This window comes from Mus caroli, chromosome 18 (genome assembly GCF_900094665.2).
Source record: "Mus caroli chromosome 18, CAROLI_EIJ_v1.1, whole genome shotgun sequence".
NCBI classification, from domain to species: Eukaryota; Metazoa; Chordata; class Mammalia; order Rodentia; family Muridae; genus Mus; species Mus caroli.
Genome location: NC_034587.1, coordinates 7,492,008 through 7,507,186, shown reverse-complemented (window position 1 = coordinate 7,507,186; position 15,179 = coordinate 7,492,008).

Genomic DNA, 15,179 nt, shown 5'->3' with positions numbered 1-15,179 from the left:
GATAGCAGTGTTTTGGAGATGCCAGTACCATAAGATGACCACTAAGAACAGCAGCAGCAGTGGAGTACAGGCAGCTGGAGCCTATAAGACAAGCTGTGTGCTACAAAGGGCAGAGCTGGAGAAGTGGCCCAAGCCCTTGGAGGATCCTAGAAGATGGTGAGTGGATCCCAGACATTGGACGGTTCAAGTTTGATTTTTGCCTTTGATTGTGACTGTGCTCTGATATTTTTCTTAAAGCAAGAAAGTATTTTAGTGGAGCCCACAGTTAAGAGACTTTGAATTGTAAAAAGTTTTTGAATTTTAAAAGATATTGGATATTTTAAAGGGATTGGAATTTTAATATGTAAAGACTGTGGGATTTTTAGCTATCTAGGTCTTGGGGATGAATAAGAAAGTAAGGGTGAGTCAATTGTATACAGGCTGGTTTTGTATGTCGGCGTGACACAAGCTGGAGTTATCATAAAGGAGCCTCCTTTGAGGAAATGCCTCCATGAGATCCAGCTGTAAGGCATTTTCTCAAGGAGTAATGGGGGGGGGGGCATTGTGGGTGTTGCCATCCCTGGGCTGGTAGTCCCGGGTTCTATAAGAAAGTAAGCTGAGCAAGCCAGGGGAAGCAAACCAGTAACATCCTCCCATGGCCTCTGCATCGGCTCCTGCTTCCTGACTGCTTGAGTTCCAGTACTGACTTCGTTTGGTGATGAACAGCAGTGTGGAAATGTAAGCTGAATAAACCCTTTCCTCCCCAACTTGCTTCTTGGTCATGATGTTTGTGCAGGAATAGAAACCCTGACTAAGACACCTGTGTCTAGCTTGTTCTCTCTTCAACGTGTCTCTGTACAACTGCCTACTCTCTCTCTCTGTACTGCCCCTCAAGTAGCTTCCCTATTCTATTCTGTCAAATCTTTCTCTGATTCATCACTTTGTCTGCCACTCAATTAGACATCAGTTTCAAACATGAGTGCTTCCTTCTACAAACTTGCTTTATCTTCATTGTTTGGAATTAAAGGTATGTGCTAAGGGTGTGTCTGTATTCCATCCAGAGGGATTGAGCCACACCATAACTAGAAACAGGGTTTGGGTGTTTGTTTGTTTGTTTGTTTGTGGAGGTTTTTTTTTTTTAGTAAATAACACAGTCTTGGGGTTAATAGTGTGATAAAATGTCTTGCAACAGTAGTGTGTCAAAATGAGTCCATTAAGTTGGACTCTGTTCAAGATCACTGATGTCATTAGAGGAAGGGATCAGGACACATACACATCACACACAGAGAGGGTCATATGAGGATGATGGAAAAGATGCCCCAGGCTAAGGAGAGGAGCCTCAGAGGAACCCAAACCCCTCAACACTCGGTTTTGAACTTCAAACCTGGAAGGAGCACAAGCTTGAGATTTAAGTCATCCAGTCTTTGTCACAGTAACCCTGTCACATCTGTCAAGTAGAACCTATTACATATATCTCAACGTAGCCATACAATAAAATGCTACAAGCAATTAAAATTTGGGTTCCATATGTATTTACTGACCTATAATAAAATAGTAGTGAGGAAAAACAGGCTATTAAGTAATACATATAGAAAGCCACCGTTTTATTTGCATGTGTATAAATAAAGGGTAGAGAACGTGATTATTTTTTGGTTTAGTTCATTTCCTTGTGCTGCTGGATGTCAGGACAGAGCCTGGAGATCCTTCCATGTTAGACAAGCGCTCTCCTACTGAGCTACATTCCCAGCTATCATTTATTTATTTAGAGATTTTTGTTGTTGTTATTATTGCTATTGGTTTTAATATAATGTCTCACTATGTAGCCCAAGCTGGCCATTTGCCTCCACTACCCAGTGTTGGGATTCTGGATTTACTGCATCGCATCTGCTGATAATCAATCCTACAGGAAAAATCATGTAAAATTCTTTTCAGTTTTGTTTAACTGAAATTTCTAATTTTTCTTCCATGAACAATTATTTCTTGAACATTACAAAACTACTACTACTAGTAGTAATAATAATAATAATAATGCTAAATAGATACCATTGGATCCAGACACCCTGGGAAGGTCAGAGCTCAGGTACCTCACCAGGCAGCTGTGGACAGGAGCTGGAGGAAGACTGGAGCCTCAGAGCATATGTGCCCTTGGTGATGGGCATAGATAAAACCAAATCAATTCGTTCTAGAAATTTCATTTATGACCAAAGCTTTTAAGGCAGATTCTAAATTAATCTCCCTCAATCTCCTTCCTGCTGCCAGTAGGCCTTCCATTACACACACACACACACACACACACACACACAGAGGCTGTAAACACAGTGTGTCAGCTCTAGAGCCCAGAGCAGCCTGCAAGCCATTCAGATTCACCCAGGGATTAATGACTTCAAAAGGCACTTTCCAGGAACTCTTCAAAGCTGGAAACAGAAGCCAGGAGCATTAAATAGAAATAAATACTTACTTGATTGGTTTCTTCCCTGTGTTTCAAAGGGCAATCTACTTCCTGGATTATCATCATAGTAGTCTGTCCTCCAGAAGCGAGGATTATTTGAGTGCCCTGGTTCAGGGCCGGGGCGGGAAATCTCTAAAGATCGCCTTGTCATAGTTCTGCTATGTGCTACTGTGTGTTTTGTCTTGTGGAATCTCTGTGGGGAGAACAGAAGCCGGAGCCCATGGTGTATGCATGCTGTACAGGGATAGCTGCCATCGCCTGCTCACCTGACCAAGTCTTCTCCAGTCTACTAATTCCCTAAAGTCTAGTTCACCTTTTACTATGGTGATTTTAAAACAAAGTCACTGTCCCTGCTGGGAAGTATTTAGTGAAGTTCTAGAATGCGTCAGAGCCTGTGTTAGAGGCAGGAGCAAACCAAGATAATATAAGAGCTGATTCCCACTGTCAAAAGAGGGGCCATTGTACAGACAAAATGTAAACAGTGCTGTAAGATATAGGCCATAGTTGTCACAAAGGTGGGGATTTTCTGTTTTGTTTATTCTTTTAGGGTTTTTTTTTAGGGGGTGTGGCTTGAATAAGTGTCATGTCACGCATGTGGAAGTCAGAACAGCCCCAAGTACTCTGTTCTCTCCATCATGTGGGTTCCAGGAATCAAACTGAAATCACCAGGCTTAGCCGCCCGCACCTTCATCTGTGAAGCTGTCTCTCCAGACTTTCCCTTTAGTTTTGAAGGTAAGGTCTTGCTATGGAGCCCACACTGGTCTCAAGCTCATGGCCATCTTCCTGCCTCAGTCTCTTGAGTGCTAGAATGATGGGCTTTCCCTGAGTATTTAACTGAGACCAGTGGGTGGGGAACCATAAAGCTATGACAGCACCGGCAAGTGTGCCTGTGTGTACCTAGAGATCTGCTGTAACTGAGGCCCACGTCACCCGTGAGGGCTGAGATTACAGCGATGACGGGTGGAGAGAAGCATTCTAATAGCTTTCTTCCCAGGGCTAGTGGTGATAAAATGAATTCTGGAGGCAGAAACCAGAGGGATGTGACTATTCATTTGTGTATTTTAGCCAGTTTTCTTCCATTTTTCTGATCCAGTTTTCTCTCACATTTCTACCTTCACGGGTGGTTCTCAGAGCTGTCACCATGGCACCCAGTCCTGAACTTTGGATGAAGTGCCCATGTTCACAAAGAAAGACAGGGAACTTTTAAAGCACATGTCCTAGACTCTCCTGGCAGCTCTTCTGCTGTTGGGACAAGTCTTCCTGTCTATACTGGATTTACTGATTCTCACGGAGCTCTGGCCTATGTGGAAACCACATTCTCAGAATCACAAGGAGTTTGTCCGCGATGCACAATTTTATGCTGTTTTCTTTCCTTTTCCACCTCCTCCTTTAGTGGTGGTTTTGTTGATGGTTGGTTTTGTTTTTGTAGAAAGGGGCTCACTCTCTAGCCTATGCTGGCTCGGAGGTCACTCACTGTGAAGTCCAGGCTCTGCACAAAAATCACAGCAATCCTCCTGTCTCAGCTTCTGCTGAAGCTGTAGACCTTCATGCCCACCGGTTTTCCCTTTGTTTGTTTGCGTAGTATGGAGATGGAACCCAGGGTCTTTCACATTTGAGATGATACCCGCACCACGAGACCACACTACTTCCTGAGACAGGTTACTTTTCTTACCCCCTACAGTCCGAAGTACACTTTAAGGAGCAACCCCCAGCCGGCCCTAACCCCTGCCAGCTCCATCTTCCTAATATGAAATGGCATGGGCTGGTGATAGATACGTATTATAATCTAATTGGTGGGGACAGGAGACAAATCACAGCCCCAGAAGTACTCACTGGGGAATTCTAACTACAAAGAATTCTTGACCTTCTGTGTTGGGAAAACTGGCTTTCCCGTCTCATCACATCTATTTTTCATTCTCCCACTAGCAACTAAAGACCCTTTCTTTGGAGATTTTCCACAAGTTATTTCATCTACCCAGAATGCCTTGTCTCTTCTAACACCTTGTCTTTCAATGTCTGACTGGGAGTGTTCTCTCTCAGCACACACTCCAAACACAGCCTCCGCCCCCATCACACCCAGCCTTACATTCCTGGAAGGGTCATGTGCACCAAATTCACTATGAGTAATGATTCAGACGTATCACTCATTCACATGGATACCAGGGATTGCATTTAAATACTGTGTCAGTCTTACAAGGGAAGGTTAGTATCCCGTAAAGGGATGTTGGTTATGACGTTGCATGCCTGTAGTCCCAGCAGTAAGGCACGTTGCCTTAAGTCAGAAGGTAGTCTGAGCTACAGTGAGACCCTGCCTCAAAACAGGAGCAGAGGATCTTGAGAAGTTGCTCAAGAAGTTAACTCAGAGGTTAAGAGTACTTATCACTCTTCCAAAGGATTCAAGTTTGGTTCCCAGCTGTACCAGAAAACAGGCATCCTTTTTTGCCTCTGAAGGCACACATACACACATACATACTCAAGGACACACAGGGACACACACACACATTAATTAAAAAAAAAAAAACTTGAAAAAAAATTAAAAATCACAAGGCTTTAAAATCTGTCTAGGCCAAGGATGTAAACTGAGCTTTGACGAACTTCCTAAGGACCAGGGTTTAATCACAGCACCTCAAAAAGAAAAACAAAAGAAGAGGCAAGGGAGAGAGAGAGAGAGAGAGAGAGAGAGAGAGAGAGAGAGAGAGAGAGAGAGAGAGAGAGAGAGAAACTGTCTTTAATTACACCTGGAATAAGGATTTAAAGCTATACAGGCCCAGCTGTAAAAGCAGTCAGTGCCTGTGTGCTGGGGACTGGAGAGAGCTTTGCCTGTGTGCTGAAGACTGGTAAGGGCTTTGCCTGTGTGCTGGGGACTGGGAAGGGCTTTGCCTGTGTGTTGGGGACTGGGGGATGGGGAGCTTTGCCTGTGTTCCTTGACTGCTTTATAAGAACTCTACAAGAGATGCAAGGTCTTTACCCTTGGTTTATAGATGAGCAAACCCAAGCCCAAGGTCACACAGCTACCACCGGTAAGGATGTGCTTTATCCCAGGCTGGTTCTTTTAAAACGCATGCCTGTAACCACGGCTGCCTGGAAGCATAGCTTCAAAGTTCATCCTATTCTTTTGAACCTCAATAATAATTTACACTCAATTTATTGCTCTGTGAGATAATAAAGTTCTTTTATCTCACATCTTTGTCTCCACAACAAAACCACATGTCTATCATTGATTTTTCTCCTTTAACAAGCATTATTGAAAGTTGACATTTGACCAGTCTTTCTGAGGCTGGGAGGGCTAGAGTAATGAGGGGCTCATGCAATATAGGGTTACACACCCTGTTTTATACACTGGGGTCTCCCACAAAACTTAACAGGGAGGGGTTCAGAACACAACAGGCCCATAGAAACCTTTTGAGTCAAAAGCTACTGGTTGCAAGAAATTATAAATGAAAGGGAAATAGAAATGTGTTGGCCGTTCCAGGGCCAGGAAATTTCTAATTTTGTTTTTCTTGAATAAGTGTTTCCTCTTAAAATGCGAATTTTTCCTATTGTCTCTCTGGGGTGACAAGGATAGAGAAAATCCATATTTGCCACCATCTTCAGTCAGCTTTCTGTCACTAAGATAAAAATACCTGAGGTAATTAAATTAAAAGGAGGAATTTGGCTTACAGTTTCACAGGCTTTAGTCAGTGGTCACATGGCTCTGTTGTTTTGAGGCCTGTGGGGAGAACATTGAGGGGACAGTGTGCTGGAGCTAAGTGGCTTGTCTTCTGGTGTCACAGAAGTAAGAAGAGACAGGAGTCCCAACATTTCATTCCAGTCATGACCTCCAGTGACCTAACTTCTTTCCAATAGGTCACACCTTCTAAAGTTTTTGCTGCCTCTCAGTAGCGCCATTGGGTTGGTGAGCAAGCTTCTGACACAAGGCCTTTGAGGAACAATTAAGGTCCAGCCCATAACAATATTGGTTCAAATTTCAATGTCCAACCTAGAGTTTCCATATTTGGACAACCCATGCACAAGGCAGCCTCCTCTTCTGTGGTCCTCTCAACCGTGAGCCATAGTTTGCTCAACACACTCACTCTTTTAACCAGTATCAACCCGGCACTGCCTCAGTGCCACATACAACTACAGGAATTAGCAACAGCAGTGAGCAAAGCAGACAGAGCACCGGGGAGTTCACTGTCTCATAGGGGAGGTAGCCAGCACTGCATCAACGTTCTAGCATGGAAGGTGAGGAGATGTGCAGAGTGGGGGCATGGCTATGGGGCAGAGTGGCTCTTGTATGGAAATGGGTCAAAACTTCCTATGGAAGAGTTGATATTTGAGTAGAAATCCAAAAAAGGCTCTGGGTGAAGGACATGTGAAAAGTAGGCCCCTAAATAAACAGTGGCAAAGGAGGGATGTCTAGGAAGAATGTGTTCCCGGCTCAGTATGGGCCATGGGAATAGGGGCAGAAATATGGTCTGTCCTCACTAGGTTGTAAACTGACTATGCTGTGCCCGTCCCCTCCCGCCACCCATCCCTAAGGACCTGGGGGATCACCTATTCATTACCCATTTTGTTTGGTTGGTTGGTGTCTTTGAATTGTAGTTCAGGCTGGCCTGGAACTTTGTAAATAGCCCAGGCTGGTCTAGAACTTGCAGTCCTCCAGCTGCAGCCTTCCATTGTAACCCTATGATTACCCATAGGCACCAGCATACCTTGTTATTTTTCTCTACTTCCTGCAGATCCTTACTCTTGTATGCACTCCTAGTCAACATGCAGTTCAGTCAGTGATCATTTTGGTCTGAAATTTACTATTGTGATATATATATGAATGAATATGAGAGAGAGATCCAATAATGGTGCTTAACTAGAATCGAGACCTAGCATCTGCCAGAGTAGAAACATGAAATAAAATCTAAAAATGAAACTGTTAGGGGAGAAGTTCACAAATGCCCTGCATTAAGGTCTAAAACTAGAAGCTTACTTGAACCAGAGTAAGGATAACTTGGTTTAATGGCAACTCCTGAAAAATAAAAGGGAGATCTCCAGCAACCCCAGGACCTCTGACAGCAGTAAACCCAGTAAGGGGCAGCTGCATGGCATCATCGTGCACACAAATTGCCACTGCTTCATCCCAGTCTGGGACTGACACATGGGAAGCAGGTGGCTGACACAGTGGAGTTTTCACAAAGGAGGCTGACCGGGAGAGTAAGGGGCTGCAAACCTCGTCAGATAGACAGATTTTCAAAGCCAGCCTGAAGGAAGTGTGTCCTTAGCCATCCCAGGCCACAGGTACATCAGGAACTTTAACTTCAAGGTCGCCGTCTGTCCAGGATTCTGTGGCCCCCGTGCTATGCTCTGTAGCTCTTGTGTCCTACAACTCTCCAGCACGCTAGGGCTTTCCTCTTTGCCATGTACACTATTTACCTTCCCTTCTGGCTTATCACAAAGCAGACACCTTAGTTGTCTTTGTTCAGTGATAAACAATATCCAGCACTTGGTATTTATGTGATAAGTATTTGTGTATGTGAGACTATATGAAAGATGATCTCACATGGAATTAGCCCACTGACTTTACAAACTCTCCTTTTCAGCAAAATTTAAAACATATCTCCTATGTTTTATTGCCCATATGGTTGCTTAAAGTATTGGATAAACGATACTAGTGCCCTAAAAAGTACATACAGGAGGTTCGTGGACATAACACTAAAGTAGCAAAAGATTATATACATGTCAATTGAACAGGCCTGGTATGCTCAGATTATAGACTCTCTAGTGGCTATTCCTGATTGTCAATTTGACTATATCTGGAATGAACAATCCAGAAATGGAGGGCACACATGTGATCCGGATATTGAGGCATAATGGCCCAGGCAAGTAGCACATGTCTTTAATCCCAGGGGACAGAGGAAAGCAAATCTCTGAGTTCAAGACCAGCCTGGGACAGAACAGCCTGGGACATGCCAAATTCAGGCATGGTGGTACACACCTTTAAGCTATACCTACATAAGACGATAGAAAAAGGGAGGATTTTTTTTTTCTTCTTTGCCTGCTTGCACTTACTTGCCAGCACATCTGTTGGAACCTACCTCTTCAGAATTCCAGCTTATACAGAAACACCAAGCATCATGGACTACTAGACTCTTGGACTTCACACTCACAGCTGCCCATTGTTGGGTTAGTTGGACTGCAGACTGTAAGTCATTCCAATAAGTTCCCTTAATATATAGAGACATTCCATAAGTTCTGTGACTCTAGAGAACCCTGACTAATATAGAATCTCATATAGGATGGATTGATTGACTGATTGATTGATTGAGACAGCCTATAATATAGCCCTGGCTGGCTTCAAACTTACTATATAACTATGTGAATGCCGGGATTCGAATCCAGATCCTCTGGAAGAGCAAATGTTGCTCTTAATTGTTGCTGGTCCATCTTTCCAGCATGCCCTACCTTTTCTGTAATCCTCCTGCCTCCACCCCTCAATTCTGTGATTACATATGTATAATCCTACATCCAGATCCATACCAATGGGCTGTTTTTTTAATGGGAAGGTATTAAGGCACTGACTTGCAATGGTCTCCAGGTAGATCACTAGTCAGAAAACAGACAATAATAGTACCTGTTAAGCTCCCATTTGTGTTTCTAAAACACCCTGGGAGAATTTACAGAGCAGCCTTGCCCTGGCTTCTCTGCTTTGCTTTGGTTTCCTGGTTGTGGCTTTGGTGGTTGCATGAATATTTATATAGTGGGTTTGTTTGGGGAATGATTGACAGTCATAATTAGAGCACTAGCTGTATGCCAAGCAAGTGCTAGAACCCAACCCAGCACATCATTCCCTGTAGCAGATGATCCTGTGGTTTCAGCTCCTACTTCACTGTCACCCAAATTGAGGCTCTGGTTTGCATGAGACTGACTGCTCACTCCTGGCTTCTGCTTGGTCCAGAGGAACCAAGCCTTCCCCTTTGCACCAGAGGAGCACCGCCACTAAGGTAGCACTACCATCCATTTCCTGCCATCTTTTCATAGCTATTATGGTGGCACAGAGGAGTGCCAATGAGCTGGGATGGGCTCTGAAGCCATCTAGCTTCCTGGCTTTGGGAACTCTGACCAGTTCATCTCCTGCAGAGGAATGGAGTAACCAGATATTGTCATAGCCCTGTCAAAGAATAGGCACTGGCCAGTCTATTGCTTGCCTGTCCAAGAAACAGATTCTGGCAGACAAGCACAGCTAGCTGCCTACAAGAATGACGACCTTGGTGGTAGCTTGCTCCAGTTACCTCTCTACCAACAAGAGAGCTTCTGCCATACTCTGGGGTCACAGGAATGGCAGAAGCTTGAGCCACCAGGGCAGTCTTAATATCAAGTCAAGCTCTGTTATGTCTGAGACAGAGGCCAGAACTGAGTTTACTTTATCACTCTCAGTGATTCAAATGTTTTTAAGAAAAGAGAGGACCTTCGGGCCTGTGGTCTCACAGATAAGAGAGTGTGGAAAGCAGTAGCAGATGGGTGACCTTGTTCAGCCTACTAACTCTCTTCCTTCCCCTCTGCCCTTCCTCACCCCTCCCTGACTTCAGTTTCTAGTCCAAGGTTTGCAGAATCCAGGGGAGGAACAATGAGTACAGCTAAACCTTGGGAAAATGCTGCTTCAGGGCTATCTGCGTGTGCTTCATGGGTCTATGGCCTTCAGGCAAGGCCCCTGCTGCGTGCTTGCCAAACCAACCACAGCATCCCTTAGGGAGGAAGGCAGCCAGTCTGTCATCTGCAGTAGTGAAGGATAAGGCAGAATGCAGAGCCAACCTGGTGCTCTGGGATGAGGCATACCAGTAGATAGTAACCCAGGTGGCCCAGGAACTCAGCAAACTGAATTCTCACCCATGCTAACACCATCTCCTCCAGCAAACATTTATCCAGTTAGAAAGCAAAGTCTGAGATAGGGGCTGGGGCACTGGAAGGAGACCCATTTTTACTGAAGAACGAGCTTGTAGTTAGTTTAGTTAACGGGGCCTGGAAGTCACGAGGTGAAAGAATGAAGAAATGAGATACAGGTCCAGAACTTTATAGAGACCACTTGACCCCCAGAAGCTCAGAAATGTGATGAGAATTCAGAGGCCTGGAGAGCCAGGGTGGGGTGGGAAGGGCAGGGCTTTAGATCTTAAATATTCCATTTTTATCACCTTAGCTTAGTTAGATTTCTCAAGCAATCTATCTTAGCCTGCCTTCCTCCTCCTCCCTCCCTCCCTTCTTTCCTTCCTTCTTTCCTTCCTTCCTTCCTTCTTTCTTTTCTTCCTTCCTTCCTTCTTTCCTTCCTTCCTCCCTCCCTTCCTTCCTCCCTTCTTTCCTTCTTTCCTTCCTACCTTCCTTCCTTCCTTCCTTCCTTCCTTCCTTCCTTCCTTCCTTCCTTTTTTATGGAGTCTTGTGTAGCCTCAAACATACTATGTATCTGAGAATCACCTTAAATTTCTGATCCTCCTGCCTCTACGCTCCAAGGCATATGGCACTGTCTGAGCTGAGGATTCAAACGCACAACCTTGTGTGTGCCACCATGCTACTAACCAATCTATACCTCAGCCATCTTTTTCTTTTTCCTCTAAAAATTTTTATTTTACTGTATATGTATCTGTGAAAGTGTATACACTTGTGCACTACAAGCATGCCTGGTGGCCTAGGTGCTAGAGAGAAGCTTGTATACCTGAAACTGGAGTTACAGTTGGTTTCAAGCCATGTGGGGGCTGGGAACCAGATCCAGACCCTCTGAAAAAGCAGCAGAGCCCACTCCCCATCTCCCCTCCCTCCCTCCCTCCCTCCCTCCCTCCCTCTCTTCCTCCCTCCCTCACCTTAGTTGTTTGTTTGTTTGTTTATTCTTGGGAATCTTTTTATATAGTTCAGGATGACCTGGAGTTTACTGTGAAGCCCAGGCTAACCTGATATTAGATATTAGCAATTCTCCTGCCTCAGTCTCCCAAGTACTGGGAGTACAAGGTAATCACCACCAGGCTAATTTTCAGTTTGAAAATACATTTTCCTCGTGTGTGTGTGTGTGTGTGTGTGTGTGTGTGTGTGTGTGTTTAACATACTTTGAAATGTTCTGTCTTGAATCACTTAAGCCCATGAGTTTGAGGCCTGCAATACAGCAAGATCTTGTCTCAAAACAAAGATTATGGGTGGAGCTCAGTGATACAGTGCTTGCTTCCCTTCAACATTGAAAGATCTCCTGTGTCGAATCAATTCTGTCTCTTATACCCTGAAAAGTTTAATAGACTTTTCCATTCTCCCCACCTACCTGGGAACCCTGTGAGGATTTCACTGATTTAAAGGGTCCTATGCCTGTTTAAGGGATGAGAAATGGGGCTGGAGAGATGAAATGGCCTCATGATTTAGAGCACATATTGTTTTTTAAAAGGATATAGTTTGATTTTCAACACCCACATCAGACAGCTCACAACTGCCAGCAACTCAGCCTCCAGGGGCTCTGGTTCCCTCCTCTTGACTCCACACATCCCTGCACTCAATTGCATACCCTCATGCCCCTGACACACACATACACATAATTTAAATTTTTTATATAAATAAAACATGAGACAAGCCAGCTGGGCATGATTGTACATACCTATAATCACAATACCTGGGAAGTGGAGGCAGGAGGATGAGAAGTTCAAAGTTTTCTTCCGCTTCATACATGAGCCCCTCTTAAAGAGAAAAGCAAAAGCACTAAGATAAAGTATGGATTCATTTCATTTCATTGGCTTCTGCATCAGCCGATTAGAATGTACTCTGAGTGTAGTTTTGCCAATTGAATCTCATATGTAATTTATTTAGTATGTACCCAGTAGCATCTGTTTGCAATTGGTGGCAGGCACACAAGTGCCTGCTCAGAAATTGGGTGAGTGCAGTCTTCTCTGCTGTCTGTGGCCGGTGTTCGGAACAATCTTGGTACAGGTGCTGACATCATCGCCATGGTAACTACACTGCAGTGGCATCCAGCTGCACATCTCAAGTGCTGCCCATGTTCATTCGTGCTCTCCTTTACCTTCACACTGATTATTGTGGGTTGAAAGACTTTTATATTTATAATTTGTTTATCTATATACACACATATATTCTCTCTCCATTAACATTAGGTTGTGATTTTTAAAAATTGTTTCCATCCAAACACAGTGGCACACTATTTTAATCCCAGCACCTGGGAGGAAGAGGCAGGCAGATGTCTGTGAGTTGGAGGCCAGACTGGTCTACAGAGTGAGTGTCGAGACAGTCAGGGCTACATAAAAACAAACAAATTCACTTCCAAAGTTCCAGTTTATAGCATCGTCTCTCTGCTGCTGATATTGACAGCAAAAGTAACAATAACATTAATAGATTTTATATGTGAAAGAGGCAGCATTTCACTCTACACCCCAGTCTGGCCTTGAACTCAGGTGAAGCCTCGGCTGCTTTCAAATTCACACCAATCCCCATATCTTACCTTCCTAGTTCTGGGACTGTAGATGTGTGCCACAAGGTCCAGCTTATGGTAAATATTTAACAAATAGCTAAGAGCCCCCTTCACTTCAAAAAATAACTTGGGAAACTCTTTCATTGGTCAAGTTTCTGAAGGCGAATGAGCCTTCCCTTTGCCAGACTTGTCCCACAGAGATTTCAAATGGCTACCACAGTTGTAAGTGAGAAGCCGGCTAAGGACCACTTTCCCCTGGAATAAAAATGTGGTCCATTCAAGTGGCCCCTGTCCTTGCAGTATACTTGGAAAGGCAGAGCAGCTCAATAGCATGCTGCAGGCAGGAATGTCTACAGCTTCTAAGATTGTGTGTATTTTTATGTATATAGATGTTTTGTCTGAGGGAACACAAGTGGACACATTGAAGCCTACGGGACTAGTTACAGGAGCTTGTGAGCTGCCCTGCGGAATTGAACTCACAACCTCTGAAAGAGCAGCCAGTGCTCTAAACTGCTGAGCCATCTCTCCAGCCCGTTTTCAGCTTTACATGAAGCTAGAGAAAGCAGACACCAAGCAGAGGATCCCCAGACTCACCAATGCTCTCCATGTTCACGCTGACTCCAGGATTTTCTTGACCCAGTGTCTCAGATGCAGGGGCCTCTTGGCCCTCAGAAGCCCAAGGTCTGGCCAGGCCTTTTTTTTTTTTTTTTTTTTTTTTTTTTTTTTCTTTTTTCATGATGTCCATAGTGCTGATGGATGATGTGAAAGGCCTAGTGACAGACACCAAAGGTGGCCTTCTTTCCATTCTATCATTCAAGGAAATACAGGCCAGGTCAGGGAGGTCACATAGGCAAATGGAGGAGGTCACAGTCTTTGCCTTCTTAGTGAACAACTCCGTGGCCCAGTTGTTCAGGCCCAAGCCCTAGGTGCTGTTCTCTCATGAGTCACTTCCAACCCACAGAAAAGTCTCTAAACACTCCCTTCAAGGTAGATCGGAGTCTGATGCCTTCCCAGCAGCTCCTTTGCCTCCACCTAGCCCACCCACCAGCCTGTGTGGTCGTGATGAGATCTGTCACACCTGGATTCCTTCAGTCCGATCTCTAGCAACATGGGGACCTTGATCTGTCCTTTCCTTCCTTGTTTCTTCTCCTCCTTTTTTTTTCTTCCTTCTACATTCCTCCATTTATTTATTTATTTATTGCTGGTGGGAACTGTAGGGTGTGTGTGTGTGTGTGTGTTAATTAACTTAAACTGTTTTCCTCTTCTCAAGCCCTTCATATGACCTCCAGCTCACACAGAGCCAGACTCAAGGTCTTTCCCTAAGCATGTACCTAGCCATGTTCTCCAGGCACCCTGGCCTCCTCCAGAGCACACACAGATGGCAAGGTGGGCAGGTTTGGGTTTTGATTTTCAGTCTTAAGTTTCCCCTTAGAAATTAGCACTGGATATTGCAAGGCTGCAGCAGTGCCTGGCTTTCCTCACTCCTGGAAGGGTCTTTCCAGGCCACCTGGATGACTCTGTGTGAGCTCCAAGCTCCTTCCTCCAGCAGGTGTTTCTGCTCCTCCCTCCCTTCCTCCCACCACCCCCACAGGCCTCGGCAAACACACAGGGCCACAGTGAGGACACACACTCTTTCTATTACTGTAGGTGGCAGAGCGCCCAGAGGCAGAGCAGTGCTGGCATTTAGGGAAACTACAGCCTGAAAGAGACACCAAGGCACAGAGGTCCCAGCACACTTGCAGCTTGTACTCAGAAACAATCTGGAAACCAAGTGTGGCAGGAGAGTATGAAGCCAGCTTGGAACCAACGCCAGGAAAAGTGGTCATCTGTTTTGACCAGAACCAGGCCTCTGGCCTCCATCTCCTTTACAAGTTGGGGGCTCTACATGTTATGGCTCATACCTGGCACAGACAACCCCAAATTCCTTCTTCTGTGCCCTCACTTTCTGGTGGCCTGGGCTCAGGAGGGCCTGCTCGGTCATTAATACAGACAGCCAGTTTTATAACCCAGCTCCACCCCACATACACATTGCACACAGTAGGTGCCTCACCCCCTAAGTTCTTGCAGAAATGAGGTACACCTGCCAACAAGGCCCCTCACTTCCTGCTTCTCCACCTCAGCTCCCTGTTTCTTTTGATTGGAAGTACAGAAGACGCATTCTGTGTGCTCAAGGCCTAGTCCTCTAACAACATAAGTGCTCACTTCCACTTCTTGCCTTCCTGTCCTTTCAGAAGGACAAAGGGGTCTGACTCCAAGAAACAGTCTCCTAGAGTCAGGAGAATTCCTGGAATGGGCTGGGATCCAGCCTAAAAAGGAAAAAGAATTCTAGGTGAA